The sequence below is a fragment of the Dendropsophus ebraccatus genome, chromosome 6, assembly GCF_027789765.1.
Source record: "Dendropsophus ebraccatus isolate aDenEbr1 chromosome 6, aDenEbr1.pat, whole genome shotgun sequence".
In the NCBI taxonomy this organism is placed as follows: Eukaryota; Metazoa; Chordata; class Amphibia; order Anura; family Hylidae; genus Dendropsophus; species Dendropsophus ebraccatus.
The window spans coordinates 125,547,411-125,565,576 of record NC_091459.1 but is presented as its reverse complement, the minus strand read 5'-3'; the positions used below and the strand labels follow the sequence as shown (position 1 = coordinate 125,565,576).

Here is an 18,166-nt window from a genome sequence, read left to right as displayed (position 1 = left end):
AAATGAATGACGGAACCACCAAAATATAATTTATGGGATTAATTTGGGTCAAAAAGTGAGATTCTGCCAATTTTTGAGGGGTTCCATGTTTACGTAATGCACTTTACGGTAAAACTGAAATTTTTTGTTACTCTATAGGTCAGTCTGAGTACAGTGATTTGCATGTTTACTAGGTTTTCTAACTTTTTTTTATTAGCAGTAAAACGGCATTTAAGGAGTTAATGGGGGCGGCCCGTCATTAACAGTGTGGGCCGGTTGCTAGGAAGCATGCCCCCCCCCCCAGCAGGGCATACATTTACGCCCCTCTGCATTAAGGCCCAGCCTGCAGGGGCGTAAATGTACGCCCCTGGTCATTAAGGGGTTCAATCATTATGTTTCAAAAATGAAAAAAGTAATATTGAGAGGGAAAAAGAATTCTGTTTCTCTAATAACACGATCACTCCTATATACTATTTTTTGCCATAAAAGTTTCTGAAATCATATAAAGTTATATTCTATCAGTATACTTATATACAGCAGGCTAGGTGTATGTTCATGTTCAAGTCAGAGCCTCAGCTTAAAGGGGTTGTCCAGCAGAAATCTTTTTCTTTCAAATCAACAGGGGTCAGAAAGTTATATAGATTTGTAATTAACTTCTACTAAAAAACCCATGAGTAATACCTGGATAATCCATTGTATAGCCTCGTTTACACCTTCACTTATAGTTCAAGCAAGGAAACAGCTATAATTCTATTCTAATCCCCTTGCATAATAATAGAATTTGGTGACGGGTCAAAATCGCAGACGTTGAAAATTGTGGCTTTAATGATCCGCCCATGTCTAGACCTATGTTATAGCTGATGTGGTTGACTGCAAGACATGGAGGAGGGCACGGGAATCCCAGACCATCCGACGTACTAGGGCAGTGACATGTTCTTTGCTCACTTCCTCTTTTAGACCAGCGAACGCTCATTACTTAATATGTGATGTAGAGAGGATCAGGTGCTGTAGCTGAATGTGTTGTGTTATGTCAGACTGGAATCCACTCTTTGCATCTAACAATGTCTGTAAAATTGCAGAGAAAGTGAGTACACTTATATTCCCATTACATAGATAGCATATGATTAGTCAGGCCATGTTCACACGTAGTATAACACCGACCATTCTGTGACCCGGTCGGATGATCTTTATTTCTGGAGCCGCACGCTCCCGGGATTCCATTCATTCCAATACAATGTACGTTTAGCATAAATCATGTCCGTTGTTGCAAATTGCAACAACGGCCGTGATTTATGCAAAGCATACCTTGTGTGAACATGGCCTCATACTGCATGCAGATTTTAACCCCTCACAATTGACCCAACCAGAATAATACCCCCATTATATCTTCTTATGGCAGCAAGACTTGGATTAGATCCATACACTGGTAAACATTTTATCTGTGCATGGATCTGACCCAGTTTTTGGATAAAGTTGGTGTCTCATGATGGCCACATCTCATCCTGGCCTGGCGATGAACTGATTGTCAACATCTCCATCCATGTATTACACAGACCAGATAGGTTCAGCACAACTGTTAATATTATCTAACACTCTTTATAGACATAGGGTGCCGAACCCATGTACACTATACTGATAATATACAATACAGCCAAACAACATATTAGTAAAGTGAATGTACCACCACAAGCACTGAACAAATATTTTCATACAACCTGGTCAGCGCGGCCGCTTAGAATCTTATGGCGTCACCCATTTTTCAAACCAACACACAGTTTCTGAGATGTGGTCCATTTTCTATATATGCTAATAAGGAACTATGGTGCACTGTACCGATACCCCCTCCCCAGGGAGACACGCTGAGGCAGAGGAAGGTCAGGGCCAGTCAGAAGGTGCAAGTCTCCCAGGGGAGGAGATATTAATGGCCCCGCCTCCAGTGCACCAAACTACTTCATAAGCATATATAGAAAAGCGATCAGATGGGATTTGGACGGTGGTATGAAAAATGGACGGTCCCATATGAATCTGCGTGGGGCTGGTCAGGTCGATGAAGATATTTGTTTAGTGTTTGTAGGCACCATTTTGAAAGACAACTGAAAACAGACACTTTTTTTTTTGGCCTAAAAAAGACTTATTGTAGCTGAAAATATGAACATGCAGCTGGGAAGAGGGAAAAAATTAAAAAATAAGTCCTACACACATACCCAGGGTAACATAAAGCTCACATTACAGAGACTGCCTATCCCTCGCTCCACAACGCTTTTTCATGCTTCCGAGATGTTGGACTAGAATCTGACTGCTCCGCCCATCAGACTGCGATGTTAAAGCGTAACTGTCATGTTTTTTTTTATTGCAGAAATCAGTAGTATAAGGGATTTTAAGAAACTCTGTAATAGGTTTCATCAGCCAAAAAAGCCTCTTTCTGTACTCAGGAAGCAATCTCCCAGCCTCCCCCCCTGACTTCTTATCTGTGCATTATCAGGCAAATACGTCTTCATTACAGAGAAGCCAGTGAAGACGGGTTCTGCTCTCTCCATTGTAAGCCTATGAAGGGGGGAGGGGCTGAGGGAGATGAGGGAGCAGGAAGAGGTGACATGAAGGTCAGCTGTTTGTAAACTCTCTGGGCACCTAAAACGCTAAATTCAGGGGTCAGAAAGGTCAGTGCTTATCTATGAACTTACTGAGAGAAGATTGCAGGGTGTTGTGCTGTGCAGGACTGCTCCATGCTCAGTCACTCCTATCAGCCCCTCCCCTCTCCATAGCCACATAATGGAGACAGAAATCCTGCTTCATTTGTTGTGAGGGGGGGGAGGCTGGGAGATTGCTTTTTCAGTCCAGAAGGAAACTCTTTTAGTACATAAAACCTATTACAGAATTTCTTAAAATCGCTTGTACTGTTGAAATTTAATGTTTTCAGAAAAATGGCCCTGAAATGACAGTTACGCTTTATGGCCAGGTTCAGACTATGTAAGTGTGCGGCTGTATTTGCGGCTGTAATTGTGCGGCGGTATTTTTGGTGGTTCATGCGTACGCTGGAAAGTATACGATATACGGCTGCACAGTGCACACTATATATGAATCTACGGCCCGATCGTAAACGGACCCGTAAAAAATGAACAAGACCATTGTTTGCGGCTGGACATGCGGCCGAGGATTGACAGGCGGTCCGTACGGAGTACTTCAAAAATAGCCGGCAATGATGCCGAATGCCGATGCCTCTAATAGTTAATATATTAAATTAATAAAACACATTTTCTTTGTAATAAAGTCCCTTTCGTTGGTCAATAATTTAATTCTAACGAATCCATCATTTTGCAATTAAATATACTGTTAAAATAAATAGATATATAAATAAATGTATATTTATATATATATTTATTTTTTGACAGTATATTTAATTGCACAATGATGGATTCGTTAGAATTAAATTATTGACCAACGAAACTGGCGTGAAGTGAATTGTAGTTTTGCAACAGGTTCCCGATCCCTGATTTGAAAGATACAAGCAAAAATAGAAAATTTCAAAAACTGTCCAAAGCAAAAAAAAATTCCTAGAAATTAAAAAAAAGTAAATGTTTACAGTATAAGGCTGGGTTCACACTACGTATATTTCAGTCAGTATTGTGGTCCTCATATTGCAACCCAAACCAGGAGTGGATTGAAAACACAGAAAGGCTCTGTTCATACAATGGTGAAATTGAGTGGATGGCCATCAAATAACAGTAAATAACGGCCATTATTTAGATACAACAGCCGTTGTTTTAAAATAACAGCAAATATTTGCCATTAAATGACGGCCATCCACTCAATTTCAATATTGTATGAACAGATCTTTTCTGTATTTTTTATCCACTCCTGGTTTTGGTTGCAATATGAGGACCACAATACTGACTGAAATGTACGTAGTGTGAACCCAGCCTAAAAAGAAGTGAAAAAATCATGCTTTTACAAAGGCCCCATCATGCAGCAATTCTAAAGAAAACGTGGACTACTCAGCCATGCTGTCCTCTTATCTAGAACGGCAGTGGAGACATTTCATGTCAACTACATATCACACTTATCATTTCCCACACTCCAGCTGCTGCCGCCTCCTCCCACTTTGAGCACTTGTAGACATCAGCACGGTGGTTTTAACCAGCAAAAATGAGAGAAAAAAAACCCACATAGACCAGGCCGCAAGCGCTTCCGCCTGTTTCTCACAGGGCCAGGTCTGACTCATATATGTTGACACTGCCCCTGTAAAGCTTTTGCCTCAGAATACCTCAATCACACCCAAAATTATCTTTTTTTTTTTTTCTACAGCTTTTTTGGTGGTTACAGCGCAACTTTACAGGTAACTTTCTCAGAACCCTGCGTACTTCACAAGAAACTTATACGTGCTTGTGATAATTAAGCGATCCAGAGGTGTATGGAAACTTACTTGCCGGCAATGCTTCATGTGAAAAAGAGTAACAGGTATAAAGGTTCTGATAATTGTTTAGTGACATATTCTTGTATACAGGGGGCAGCATTACAGTTGTTATAAAACTACTCCCTCTGTACAAGAATATAACTACTATAATACTGCTCCTATGTACAAGAATATAACTACTATAATACTGCTCCTATGTACAAGAATATAACTACTATAATAATGCCCCCTATATATAAGAATATAACTACTATAATACTGCTCCTATATACAAGAATATAACTACTATAATACTGCTCCTATGTACAGGAATATAACTACTATAATACTGCTCCTATATACAGGAATATAACTACTATAATACTGCTCCTATATACAGGAATATAACTACTATAATACTGCCTCCTATATGCAAGAATATAACTACTATAATACTGCTCCTATATACAAGAATATAACTACTATAATACTGCTCCTATATACAAGAATATAACTACTATAATACTGCTCCTATGTACAGGAATATAACTACTATAATACTGCTCCTATATACAGGAATATAACTACTATAATACTGCCCCTATATACAGGAATATAACTACTATAATACTGCCTCCTATATGCAAGAATATAACTACTATAATACTGCTCCTATATACAAGAATATAACTACTATAATACTGCTCCTATGTACAGGAATATAACTACTATAATACTGCTCCTATATACAGGAATATAACTACTATAATACTGCCCCTATATACAGGAATATAACTACTATAATACTGCCTCCTATATACAAGAATATAACTACTATAATACTGCCCCCTATATACAAGAATATAACTACTATAATACTGCCCCCTATATACAAGAATATAACTACTGTAATACTGCTCTCTATATACAAGAATATAACTACTATAATACTGCTCTCTATATACAAGAATATACCTACTATAATACTGCTCCTATATACAAGAATATAACTACTGTAATACTGCTCTTATATACAAGAATATAACTAGTGTAATACTGCTCTTATATACAAGACTATAACTTATATAATACTGCTCCTATATACAAGAATATATCTACTATCATACTGCTCCTATATAATATATAGTAGTTATATTCTTGTATATAGGAGCAGTATTATAGTAGTTATAGTCTTGTATATAGGGAGCAGTGTTATAGTAGTTATATTCTTGTATATAGGAGCAGTATTATAGTAGTTATATTCTTGTATATAGGAGCAGTATTATAGTAGTTATATTCTTGTATATAAGAGCAGTATTATAGTAGCTATATTCTTGTACATAGAAGCAGTATTATAGTAGTTATATTCTTGTACATAGAAGCACTGATTGAACCATCATGAGATAAATGCTTCCTCTTCCATTACACCAAAAACATTATTGCACTGTATCCATGTGTGCCCATGGCTTTTCAAGATAAAAGAGAGCAGAATCTGTATATATGCATGGAGACTATGGTGGCTCAGCATACAGAAGTATAGTATAGGGAGCCTTGCTGCTGTATACAGAGCCGAGTCCTGCAGTCACTGAGCTGCCACACGTCTCTCAGTATCCATGAAATCCTCAGTGTGGCGTTAGCTCCATCTGACATCTCAGCAGCTGTTACGCAGTAATTGTCACGTCTTGTTGGTGGTGTAGCCTGCTAAGGAGAAGCCAGGAGTGAAGAGAGAAGGCCACTAAAGTCCTCTGTAAATGTGGTTTGCGGTATAAAGACACGCAGGGTCAGAGAGCCATAAAGGGAGCCAAGCTAGTTTACAAGTGACATGATAGTCAGAAAGTGTAAATGTGACACAATGCAGGGATTGTCACATAGCGAGCAATGCTAAAGCCATTATAAGCAAGACAGGAGATGAGAAACTAGGGGACTGCTTTCTATTTATATAGAAGAACTACTCTTGTTCTGACACATTGCTCTCTGCTGCCACCTCTGTCCATGTCAGGAACTGTCCAGAGCAGCAGCAAATCCCCATAATCTCCACAGCTCGGCACAGTTCCTGACATGGACAGAGGTGGCAGCAGAGAGCACTGTGTCAGACTGGAGAGAATACACCACTTCCTGCAGGACATACAGCAGCTGATAAGTACTGAAAGATTTTTAAAAAGAAGTAAATTACAAATCTGTATAACTTTCTGGCATTAATTGATTTAAAAATATTTTTTTTGATGATGGAGAAGAGCTTATAGGATTCGCATATCCTAGAATTTCAGGTACAAGTTCCCTAATTCTCAGAATTACCATCTTCATACATCACACACACTGAGCTACAGGAAGCTGTGATATTATGAATGGTTTCTGACACTGTGGACTTATCTTCATAGTTATTATTGAAAAAAAAATATTTTGTGATACCCGGTCAGGAGAGGTTCATGCTATATCTGATTACCTATGATCACCCAACAGTTATGATGTAGTTCAGTGCTTCTGAAACTTTGTCCGCTCACACAAGGAACGACCCCTGTTCTTCATGTAGGTTGCATGTCAACTAAGGGCAATTTACTTAGGCTAAGTATCTTTAATTTTTTAATTACATTTTTTAATTAATAAATTTTTGCTTAATATATTATCAGCTCTGCAGCTTGCTAGGAGACAATGCTCTATGTTATACAACAATTCAGTCAGTATAATGCCGCTGTGTGGTTACAGAGGTTTCGGTGCTGTGTGACAGGAGAGCTGACCATACAATGCAAGCACCCAAAGGATTCCCTTCTACTGAATGTGGACGCACAGCAGCTGTACATATGCACAGTGAAGAGAGACACTAAGTGGCCATATGTATAATGAAGATATAAACATAGAAAACTAAAATTTAAAGTATATAGAGGGAGACAGAAGACAAATAATACAATTATGTACTGAATTGTTTACCATTAGAAATTTTAATTCTTAAAGGACAACTCTGGTGATGCTGACGGGAGCTCAGAGGACCCGCGTTCGTCAGGAGAATCAAACAGAGATGGACCCAGGAGTGATGGTAGGTATAAAAAAAAAAAAGTTTCTCACTATTATTTAATACCGCCGGAGTAAAGAAATAATAAAAAAGTAATGTAAAGATGGGCGCATTCAAACCCTGCAAAGTTTTTTATTATGTTAGTTGAAAAGGAAAATTCCCTAAGGACCAAAATTTAACCTGTTCCATAAAAAACAAAACAAAAAAAAAAAAACAGAAAACAGAAGTATTTTTTGGCGTTTTTAGCAGAGTATAAGGTCAGCCTCCCCCGCCTCCTCTCTCATCAGTCACACAGTATACTTTATCAGCATGGGAAGAGCTGTAAACATTAATGATTTGTACACAGCCATGCGGCTGCCAATGAGCGGATGAATAATGTGCTCCAGTTGTGTAATAAGTTCCATTCGCCTGTTCACAAAGGGGGGTGCAGCTTTGATCAGGAAGCACACGAGACAATTATCCTCCGAGAAACTCCGAACTGGACACTGATCACTCATTTTCTTTTCTGATGAGGAGACACACAAGACTCATCACCCACCCAACAAAGTGCCTCATTGAGAACTGCAACCCCAGGCAGCGGGGGAAACTCACTGAAAGGCAACATGAAAAGGCCCAAGTCGCAAGAGACTTACTTTGTGTATACACATTGAGGGTGTCGCTAATGATACAAATGAATTCCTGGGATGTCGGGCGGCAGCACGGGGCGGTGTGGGGGGGACCGCACGTAAACATTCACATGATTACCGATACAGTATGCGCTTTTAATATCACTCGAAAGCCATTTTTCAATTTAACTAATTAAACACAGGCTGACAATCCGGTGCAACCTCTCTGTGCATTGCAGTCGCCCTTGTGAAGGGAACGGTCTTGGTTAACCTCTTGGGCACCAAAAAGAAGCAAAAAGGCACAGTATATCACCACCGTACAAGGTGTAATAGGCCCTTAGGGGGAGATTTATCAAACATGGTGTAAAGTGAAACCGGCTCAGTTGCCCCTAGCAACCAATCAGATTCCACCTTTCATTCCTCACAGACTCTTTGGAAAATGAAAGGTGGAATCTGATTGGTCGCTAGGGGCAACTGAGCTGGTTTCATTTTACACCATGTTTGATAAATCTCCCCCTTAATAGTCAAATAATGGAGGACTGAAGCCCACGGATTATGTTAAGGGCTGAGCAGATGTTTTTTTAAGAGCTGCAGATGAAAAAATTCCCAAAATTCTAGATGTGTCGGCTGCATGGCTCATTCTATCTGTTAAGCCCCACATGTACTTAACTTTTTTAATTTTTTGCAATTCACAACTACTTCACCCTGCTGCAGAGTGTCTCTGAAACTCCCATCTCCAGTGAGAAGCCCAGCACTATGTAAGACTATGGCACTGGATCTCTCATTTGAGACGGGAGCAATGGAGATGGAGCGGGGGCGATGTAATAAGGTCGCACTGTACGTGAGGGGGAGAGGTGAGAACGCCAATCTGTCACACTGTCTGCCACACTTCATGGTTTCTATTATAACACAACCATGACGACAGTCCTGGAACTGTGCCGGAAAAGATGCCTCTGAAGGACCACAATGACTTGAGGTAATATGGTCCATGGTAATGGAAATATGATGCATCATGGTCCATTGTGGTGTTTCTCCCTAACCTATCCTAAGGTTGAGAGTTCCGTGGCGCCTTCTCATCTCTAGCAGTCAAAAGCGGGACAGAGAAGGGAGGGGGAATACCCCTTTAAAGCCTGTCCCACAAATACTAACACGGCCATACATATGTAACCGTAAGTGCATACAGAAAGATCCTGTTAAACACCAAAAACCCTTGAGCTAGACACAGCACATGTAGTAAGCTGGTTAAATTGGTGATGGACATGTGAGTAAATGTGGTTTGAAAATGATCCCCAAGAGTTATTGTCTTCTGCCTACGCTGACTGGTAATAAAGGTTGAATTTCTGGAAATGATCCCATTTGTCCACTCAGGTTTGTGGTTATACAGTCATCCTGTTAGTTGTCTCACTTCTTCTCTGCCAGGAAAATAGGTTCAGATACATTACTAACATTTCAGGAGGGATCAAGACGCACAACAAGCTGAGGAACCTTTACATGTCAGACTGCTGAAAAGGCCTTTTCTCTCGACTACAATGGCTTGTGTACCTTCACCCGTCCTCTGGAATGTAATTACCACATGAGAAAATACCATTGATTTGCCCACACATGAGCATTGCTGTGCCAGGTATTACAATGTAAACTCAGTCAATAGAAAAAATCCATGAGATTAAGACGGTTTCGTGATTTACAAAAAAAACATGGAAGCCTTCTTCAAAAAGTAAGTCAACAGAATAGGCGCAAGTATGAGACTGTGGCGGGTATGACCTCAATGGTCTCCGGAGATCACTAGATCGATAACCTGGCCCCTTTGAATAGAGTGCGTGACGTGAATCTTCATTTGTTCTATATGGAGTCTCCAGACAGACCAGAGTACAACACTTGGCTCTTTCCTTTGGCTCCATACAGAATAAAGGAACTTCGGGTCACACCCGAACCCACGGCTCTATTCATAACAAAGGAGCCGGGGCATTGATCTAGGGAACATTGATGGGGCACGGAAGTCAGATCACCCGCAATCTCATACTTGTCCCCTATCCTGTGGGAAAAACATACATTTAGCTTTCCCACTTCCCCCATTCTTGCAGTTTCAGTCCCCATTGTGCAGCCCTTTCTTTTGTTGGTATTGGCCAAAGGACTGCAGTGGAGTCGTGCCACTGATCAGCTGAGCAGGAAGGTGGTCTTTGTGCCAATTTTGACAACAACACTGGCAAACATAAAAAATCCGCAGCAGGAAGGGCTGTGCAGGAACATAATAAAGAAGCTCTACTTTCCCGTTGCCGTGGAACAGTAGCGCTGTGTGACAGGCTCACTGACCACTGATGGTTTCCAGGGTTCCTCTGTCGTCACAACCTGGTGAAAAGGCTCTGCCCAGCCAATCGATGATTGCAATGGTGTCCTGCTCCAGTCGCTGACTGGCTGGGCGGGCATTCCTAAGGCGATTCGTGACATTGTAGGATCAGGAGATCAAAAAGCCCAGCGGCAGTAAATGAGCCTGTGATTTGGCACTGCAGGGACACCAGGATTGCTAAGTGAAGGTTCTTTATTATGCTCCTCGGCAGCGGAATTTTTATTTTGGTCAGACAAACTTCCACTGAACCATAAAAACACTTGACTAGAGATGAGCGAATCGGGTTCGAGTCCATCCGAACCCGATCCTTCGGCATTTGATTAGAGGGGGCTGCAGAACTTGGATAAAGCTCTAAGGTTGTCTGGAAAACATGGACACAGCCAATGACTATATCCATGTTTTCCACATAGCCTTAGGGCTTTATCCAAGTTCAGCAGCCACCGCTAATCAAATGCCGAAAGTTCGGGTTCGGATGGACTGGAGCATGCTCGAGGTTCGCTCATCTCTACACTTGTCCAAAAAATTTCTGGAGGGAATATGTCAATGCTTTCACTAGAAAATCAATGGGGGAAAAAATTAAAATTTTTGTCCAACATTGTCTACTTTTCCTCTATGCTGTATTTTTGACACGGGGGAAGTGGGGACACTTACACCAAAACCTGTAATAAATTTCACCCCTTTAAGTAAACCTAGCTTAATGGTAATAGTGGTCGTCTACCGACTTTTCCAAAACATATAAGAGAAATGCCTGTACAGAACGTATATCAGGACAGATGGAGGCAACTCAAGAACCTGGTATTTGTTTAAGAAACTACTCAGTCTCCAGTAAGAGCTGAATAACATTTTTCCACATGGATGCTAAGTGACCATGTAGGTGGCAGCGAGCTGTTTCGTAGCAATACTACTAAAGGGTCAGACTGTTCTGGAAACAATTTCATGAGAACATTGTGAAACCTTAAAGATAGGAAGTCACCTCAGGTAACGTCGTCAGGAAGGTCTTGTTTTTTAGCTAACCGCTCTGCAATCATGACCTGTGTAAATAAACTTCCCCAAACTCTTCTCCTTTAATCTTTTTTTACCCCCTTAACAAATAAAATAAAGGCGCACTACTGCAATTGAGGGAGAATAAAAGAATAAGAAAAATAAGGACGAAACGTTTAGGGTTTCAAAGCTTTCTGCGCTTAGAACTAGCAGCTAGCAAAAACAAAGGCAGAGACTTCAGCGCCGCATCCGTTTCCAATCATTATATTTTGGTTACTGACTTTATACCAAGATGTGCTCTCCAGCTGCTGAGTTCAGTATTGACACTGCATCATCAAAGGATAATTAAATCATTAGGGGGTTGCAGGAAGTCGAGGCAAGAAGGAAAAGGGAACAAAAAAGCTGTGTTTTTTAAGGCTATGTTCACACATCCATTCACAACAGAAGCCACAATCCTCTGCCCGATACTAGATCTCACAGACTCCCAAAACAATATTTTGACCTATGAAGGGGGGTGTCTGTCATGCTCTGAGCATTAAGAGAAATAGATCGCTGATCTCAGGGAGACCAGCCAAACGATAACACTGTCGGCTGCTAGAGAAAGCGCTCAATGCAGTGAAATCACTAGTGCATTGCCCCCTGGAAAACATGAATATGCAAAAGAAGAGCCCGTGGAGCCTCATTGAAGAGTCTCGAAACACAGGACTAGCCAGATATCCTTCCGGGAAGGACCCAGCCAAGGGGTGGCTCCTGTAAGGAAACCACCAAAACCACCATATTAAGTAGCCCTATAAGTCAATGTAATGACAAGGGAAAAACCAAGGCCAGGTCTCCCTGAGATCAGTGATCTGTTTCCCGTATGGCTCTACTAGGCATTGCTCCCACATAGCCAGAATCCTGCTCCACGCTGATGAGGGGCAACACCCCGAAACAGCTGTATGTGGATTGATACCTGGCCTTGTTTTTTCCCGTGTCATTACATTGACACGTTCTTTGATTATGGTCCATGCACGGAAGATGCCCTACGTACCGGACCACAGCTGCATGGCTGTGTTAGTAGTGTAGCACGAAGACCTAAATTATTAGAAGCTGATGCAGAGAATTGTGTAAATCCGGTCCGTAGCACATCTGCCATGCACAGACCCTAATCAGGGAACGTGTGAATGCTCCCTGAAGCTTCAACCCATACCTGGGGTTCCATAGCGATAGGATACACTTGGCTAAATCCTCCGATCCAGTGGTATCATAGGTACACTACATTATGCCTTGTACAAACAATCACTGGCCATACCTGAAAAACAGATAATACTGAGACCAGTCACTGGCAGCGGCATCAGACAATGATTGAGACACTGCAGCAGGCTTGGCGAAAGAGGCTGGAGAGGCGGCAGGGATGGAACTGTAGTGGACTTGGGAGTAAGAAAAGTGTATGGCTCCATCTTCTAATTTTCCCGCATATGTAGAGATAAAACAAACTGTGGGCTATAAGAAAGGTTTTTATATTGTTCTCCAGTGCCCTCAGTCCAATTCTGTTCCCGGTTTCTAAAATAAAGAGGTTTTAGTATTTGGTTGTCTAGCAAAACCTCTTAAATAGTCAGATGGGCAGAAACTTAAATGCTAGCTCAGGAGGGGCCCATGGTATACTTCTTTACTTCTATATATTTCCCTAGTATTGTGTCCTGTCTTGTCCTCCTCCCCTGGTCTGTCTTTAATGGATGTTCTTAATGACTCCTCGTAGAAGACAAACTAACAGCACTGACTGATGTCTAATGTTCTTCCCTTGGAATGGTTGTGCTAGTTAGCTTCTCAGTTATTACTTTCTGCAAATTCAGAGTTTAGCCTGGTTAATCGGATATGATCCCAGATTAGGGATAGCCTTAATCTGTCTTCAAAATGAATTCATCTTACACGTTTGTTACAGATACCTTAGTTTGGTTAACTTTTGTCTTTTTTTTTTTTTTTTTTTACTAGGTTTATGTTGCCTTAAATGAGAGCAGAATAAACTAGTGACAGAAATGCTGAACAGATCAATTCTGTTCATGTTCAGCCGTCCTCCTAATATGCAGGAGAATAGGATTCTTGCCACACCCCTCCCCTCGCCCTCCAGCTGCTGATTGACAGTTAATTGCCTATGAATAGATGGATGGATAGATAACTGCCAATCAGCAGCTGGTGGGCGGAGTTTTCTGCATCTCATAAAGGGTGAATTATGCTTAATGATAATTTGGTTTTCTGATGTCCACCATGACAGCCCACATGAGAGATTGTCTCCTAGGATCTAATAGGAACAGGAACACAGAGAGGTTAAAAGCCCCTGCCCCCTGCACCTTCTTAGTGATTTACTAGATGCATAAACTATTTATTGGAAAATAATATCCAACAGAAAACAAGGGCGGGGTATTGATCGGGCTGTCATGGTGGACTACAGAAAACCGAATTATCGGTAAGCATAATTCACCCTTTACAGGGCGTCCACCATGACAGCACACATGAGAGCAATAACAAATAAACATAAATTAGGGAGGGACCACCACCTGTAGGACTTTCCTACCAAAGACTACCGCATTATTGTCCATTATATCTAGTCTATAATGCTTGAAGAAAGTATGCGGGCTCGACCAAGTGGCGGTCCGACATATTTGATCCAACAAAGCTGCTGATCTTTCTGCCTCCAAGGTCGATACTGCTCTCGTGGAGTGGGCCTTTAGACCTGTAGGAACCGGCTTGGACCTAGTAGGAACAGAAAAACACTGCGAAGGTGCAGGAAGGAGGGGCTTTTAACCTCTCTGTGTTCCTGTTCCTATTAGATCCTAGGAGACAATCTCTCATGTGGGCTGTCATGGTGGACGCCCTGTAAATATCCATTATTTTATGCTACCCTAAGATAGGCCGGCGATTCTAATGGAGCCACAACATAGAGGGGCGGGGGTTTCCTCTCACTGGGGGTGAGCCGAACTTCCTCCAGTGCTACACCCCCAGCCGGTGCCTGGGAAGAGAACGGCACCATACAAGAGAATTGGGACGCAATTTAATAAAAAAAAATTAAAAAGTACCGCGGCACAGTCTTCCCTGCACCGGCGCCATTTCATCCATGTGAAAATCTTAAAGGGATATCCAGTGCTACAAAAAAATGGCCACTTTCTTTCAGATACAACACGACTCTTGTCTCCAGTTCAGGTGCAGTTTGCAATTAAGCTCCATTCACTTCAATGGAACTGAACAGCAAAACCCTACCCAAGCTGGAGACAAGAGTGGGGCTGTCTCTGGAAGAAAGTGGCCATGTTTTTGTAGCGCTGGATAACCCCTTTAAAGCAAATGTACTGATGATACATTCGCTTTAAACTTTTGGAGTTCCTGGCATAATGAATCATGATGTCAGGAGTACCGAGGTCCGTTCCACAGTATACAGTCCATATACAGCACCTAAGTGGTCCCTATTAATGAGTAAGGAATAGGGAAACTCTACAGCAACTGTTTCTATCCCTTGCAGTGCCACCACATGGAACACAATGGTATTACATGCTGCTGTGTAACCAGACAGACATACCAGGTCCTCCAGTAAGAGAGCGAAAGTAATTTCCGAAACACATGTTCATCCAATTTCCAGAATATTCTCCAATATTTATTAACACTGCCTAAATGAGCCATTAAAGGTCAGTTGTGTGATTATTTATTAAAGGCAGAGCCTCTATTTTGCATGTAGTTCTGTAATTATACAAGTACAAACAGGAAGATGCCTCAGAAAGACCTTCATTCACTATTCTGTGTCCGGACTCCGAGCTAACGGTAATGAATAGATTGTGCCAAATAAAAGAAAAAATATGAGGCCTCTATGTCAGATTCTTCTTCTGTTGATTTTGACACCAAAAAGTAATATTTTGTTTGTTTTTACAGGACATACATTCAGTTCTCCCTCACTACCCGGTCTGTGCTGTCCAGGGACACCAGATGCGGCAGAATGACTGGCCTGGGGCAAGAAGGATCGTATCTGACTTATATAAAACACCATGAACAAAGCGTGCTGCTATATAGTGAAGAGAAAAACTAGTAATTGAATTTCACAAAATGTGAAGTGATTTTTTTTTTTAACAGCTCACAGACTTACAGGTAACATCCCGAGGCTATGAAAACAAAATCTGAACAAGACCTAATAGTACTCAGTATAACTCCCTATTTTATATCTTGATGGCTAGACAGTACATTGTAGTAGTCTTGGCAGGTAACCACCAAGGGCTGCGATTGGTTGAGCTTCCAGGTCAGGTTGGGTTCATGCGTCGAAGGGACAAGGAAACCGCATTAAATCTGCTTCAGAGGCCATCAGCAAGTCAAAGATAGCAATATCAGGGCAGGTGAGTATACCTATCTTATACTTTACCCTGACCCTGTTTAATTTTATTCAATCAGTGACTCTATAATATTGCCTCACGCTTGTGTTGTTAGGTGGCAGCTTTCTCCACCGGTGGCGCCTACTGGATTTGGGGTGGCCCTTGGGGTTTGTTCCTGTGACATTGGGGTTGCAGGGCTGTTCTATGGCCTCCCTTCCTTGTCTGTGCATGCTTTGCAGGGTTAGCAGTTGCTGACTGACATAGTGTTGAGTTGGACCAGGGGACTTGCACGTGGTGCATGGGGCAATATGTTTTGATCAAATTATATACCAACATCCTGGTGTTGGTTTTTAAATGTAGCCGAGAGGCATTAGTGTCAGCCATAGGTGTGAGGTGCAGCAGCTCCTTTCTCTTCTTGTCCGTATTATAGTAGTTATATTCTTGTATATAGGAGCAGTATTATAGTAGTTATATTCTTGTATATAGGGGCAGTATTATAGTAGTTATATTCTTGTATATAGGAGCAGTATTATAGTAGTTATATTCTTGTATATAGGAGCAGTATTATAGTAGTTATACGGTTCAGGTAACCGTAGTAGTTATACGGTTCCCTGAACCGCATTATAGTAGTTATATTCTTGTATATAGGAGCAGTATTATAGTAGTTATATTCTTGTATATAGAAGCAGCATTATAGTAGTTATATTCTTGTATATAGGGAGCAGTATTATAGTAGTTATATTCTTGTATATAGGAGCAGTATTATAGTAGTTATATTCTTGTATATAGGAGCAGTATTATAGTAGTTATATTCTTGTATATAGGGAGCAGTATTATAGTAGTTATATTCTTGTATATAGGAGCAGTAGCTTCAGCAGTAGCAGAAGCTTTAACCGGTGAGTGCTTTGATTTGTATCTCTTTGCACAGTTCATTATAATCCTCCCCTCTATCGGAGCACCACCAGCAAGACGCTGCATATTCAGTCCGCGACTCAACAGCGGTTCCATGTAGCTGCATTACAGTGGTCATTACGCAGTGTCAGTTAGTGCCGGCTACTATATCTCTGTTCCTAGCATTATAGTAGTTATATTATTGTATATAGGAGCAGTATTATAGTAGTTATATTCTTGTATATAGGAGATAGTATTATAGTTGTTATATTCTTGTACATAGGAGCAGTATTATAGTAGTTATATTCTTGTATATAGGAGCAGTATTATAGTAGTTATATTCTTGTACATAGGAGCAGTATTATAGTAGTTATATTCTTGTATATAGGAGCAGTATTATAGTAGTTATATTCCTCTATATTGGGGCAGTATTATAGTAGTTATATTCTTGTATATAGGGGGCAGTATTATAGTAGTTATATTCTTGTACATAGGGGGCAGTATTATAGTAGTTATATTCTTGTACATAGGATCAGTATTATAGCAGTTAAATTCTTGTATATAAGAGGCAGTATTATAGTAGTTTTATCCTTGTATATAGGGGCAGTATTATAGTAGTTATATTCTTGTGCATAGGGGGCAGTATTACAGAAGTTATATTTTAGTACATGGGACAGATGAAGGATGCTTAGTTTAGTATGTCACCTAGCTTATACAGTAACAGGCACTTTTATGAGCAAGTATTATTGTCAGAGCAAATCTTGTACAGCATGCTGGATCACTGGAATTCCACCATTGAGAATTGTTTATTGCAAACTGCATTTAATACATTTTATAAATTACTGTTCCTGTTAGCAGAAAGTGAGAAGGAGTATACTGAAGTGAAACATGTCTGTCGGACGGGGAGCTGTTCATCATAATTAATAAGTCGTCCTCTATTCCTCTTTCCCACGACACACTCAGCAGAAGTCACATCAAGACAATTGTTGTGTCTAGATCTCAGACTGGGAAAACACCAAGTAACATTGGGTCACATGCAGATAGGTCTTCTCTCTGAGCAAAAAGGAAAACCTCCTGAGAGCAGTCTGTTGTCCTCGGTACAGACAGTTAGTCGCAATGCACGGGCTGTGTTTACCCATGTAAATGAGGAAGTGGATATTATCAAACACAAGCAGTATGTACCACTCATTCTGACTGCTGTCACACTCCTGCCGTACACTAGACACGCATGTGAGATCACTCGCATCATTGATGACACTCCAGATGAGCAAACCCGAGCGTGAGGTATCTGAGTGTCGGTGGCTGCAGAAGTTGGATGCAGCCCAAGGGTATACATGAAATCCATGTTTTCAAGACAACCTTAGGGCTGCATCCAACTTTTGGTTTGGATGTACTCAAGCATGCTCGAGTTTGCTCATCTCTAATATCTATTCTATCGTGCTTAACCATGGCTTTCTTCCCGTCATCCCATGTACAATACATGAATGCTAAGCTGAACCTAGGTCTACGCGTATGAGGGTTGGGATCAGACAAAGCCTCTGCAAGTGAACATTGTTTCAGCCAACATGTATATGTAGTCAATCTACATGTCCTGTTAGTAAATACTTTAATATAACAATGATTTTGAAAATGGAATTAACAGCA

The 18,166-nt window shown here is 41.0% G+C and overlaps 1 protein-coding gene across 7 annotated transcripts in view; it reads right to left on the bottom strand.

The window, feature by feature from the left end:
* The window catches only part of SUPT3H (SPT3 homolog, SAGA and STAGA complex component), a 389,270-nt gene that overhangs the window by 166,671 nt on the left and 204,433 nt on the right, over positions 1-18,166 (bottom strand). The gene's annotated exons all lie outside the window — the stretch shown is intronic.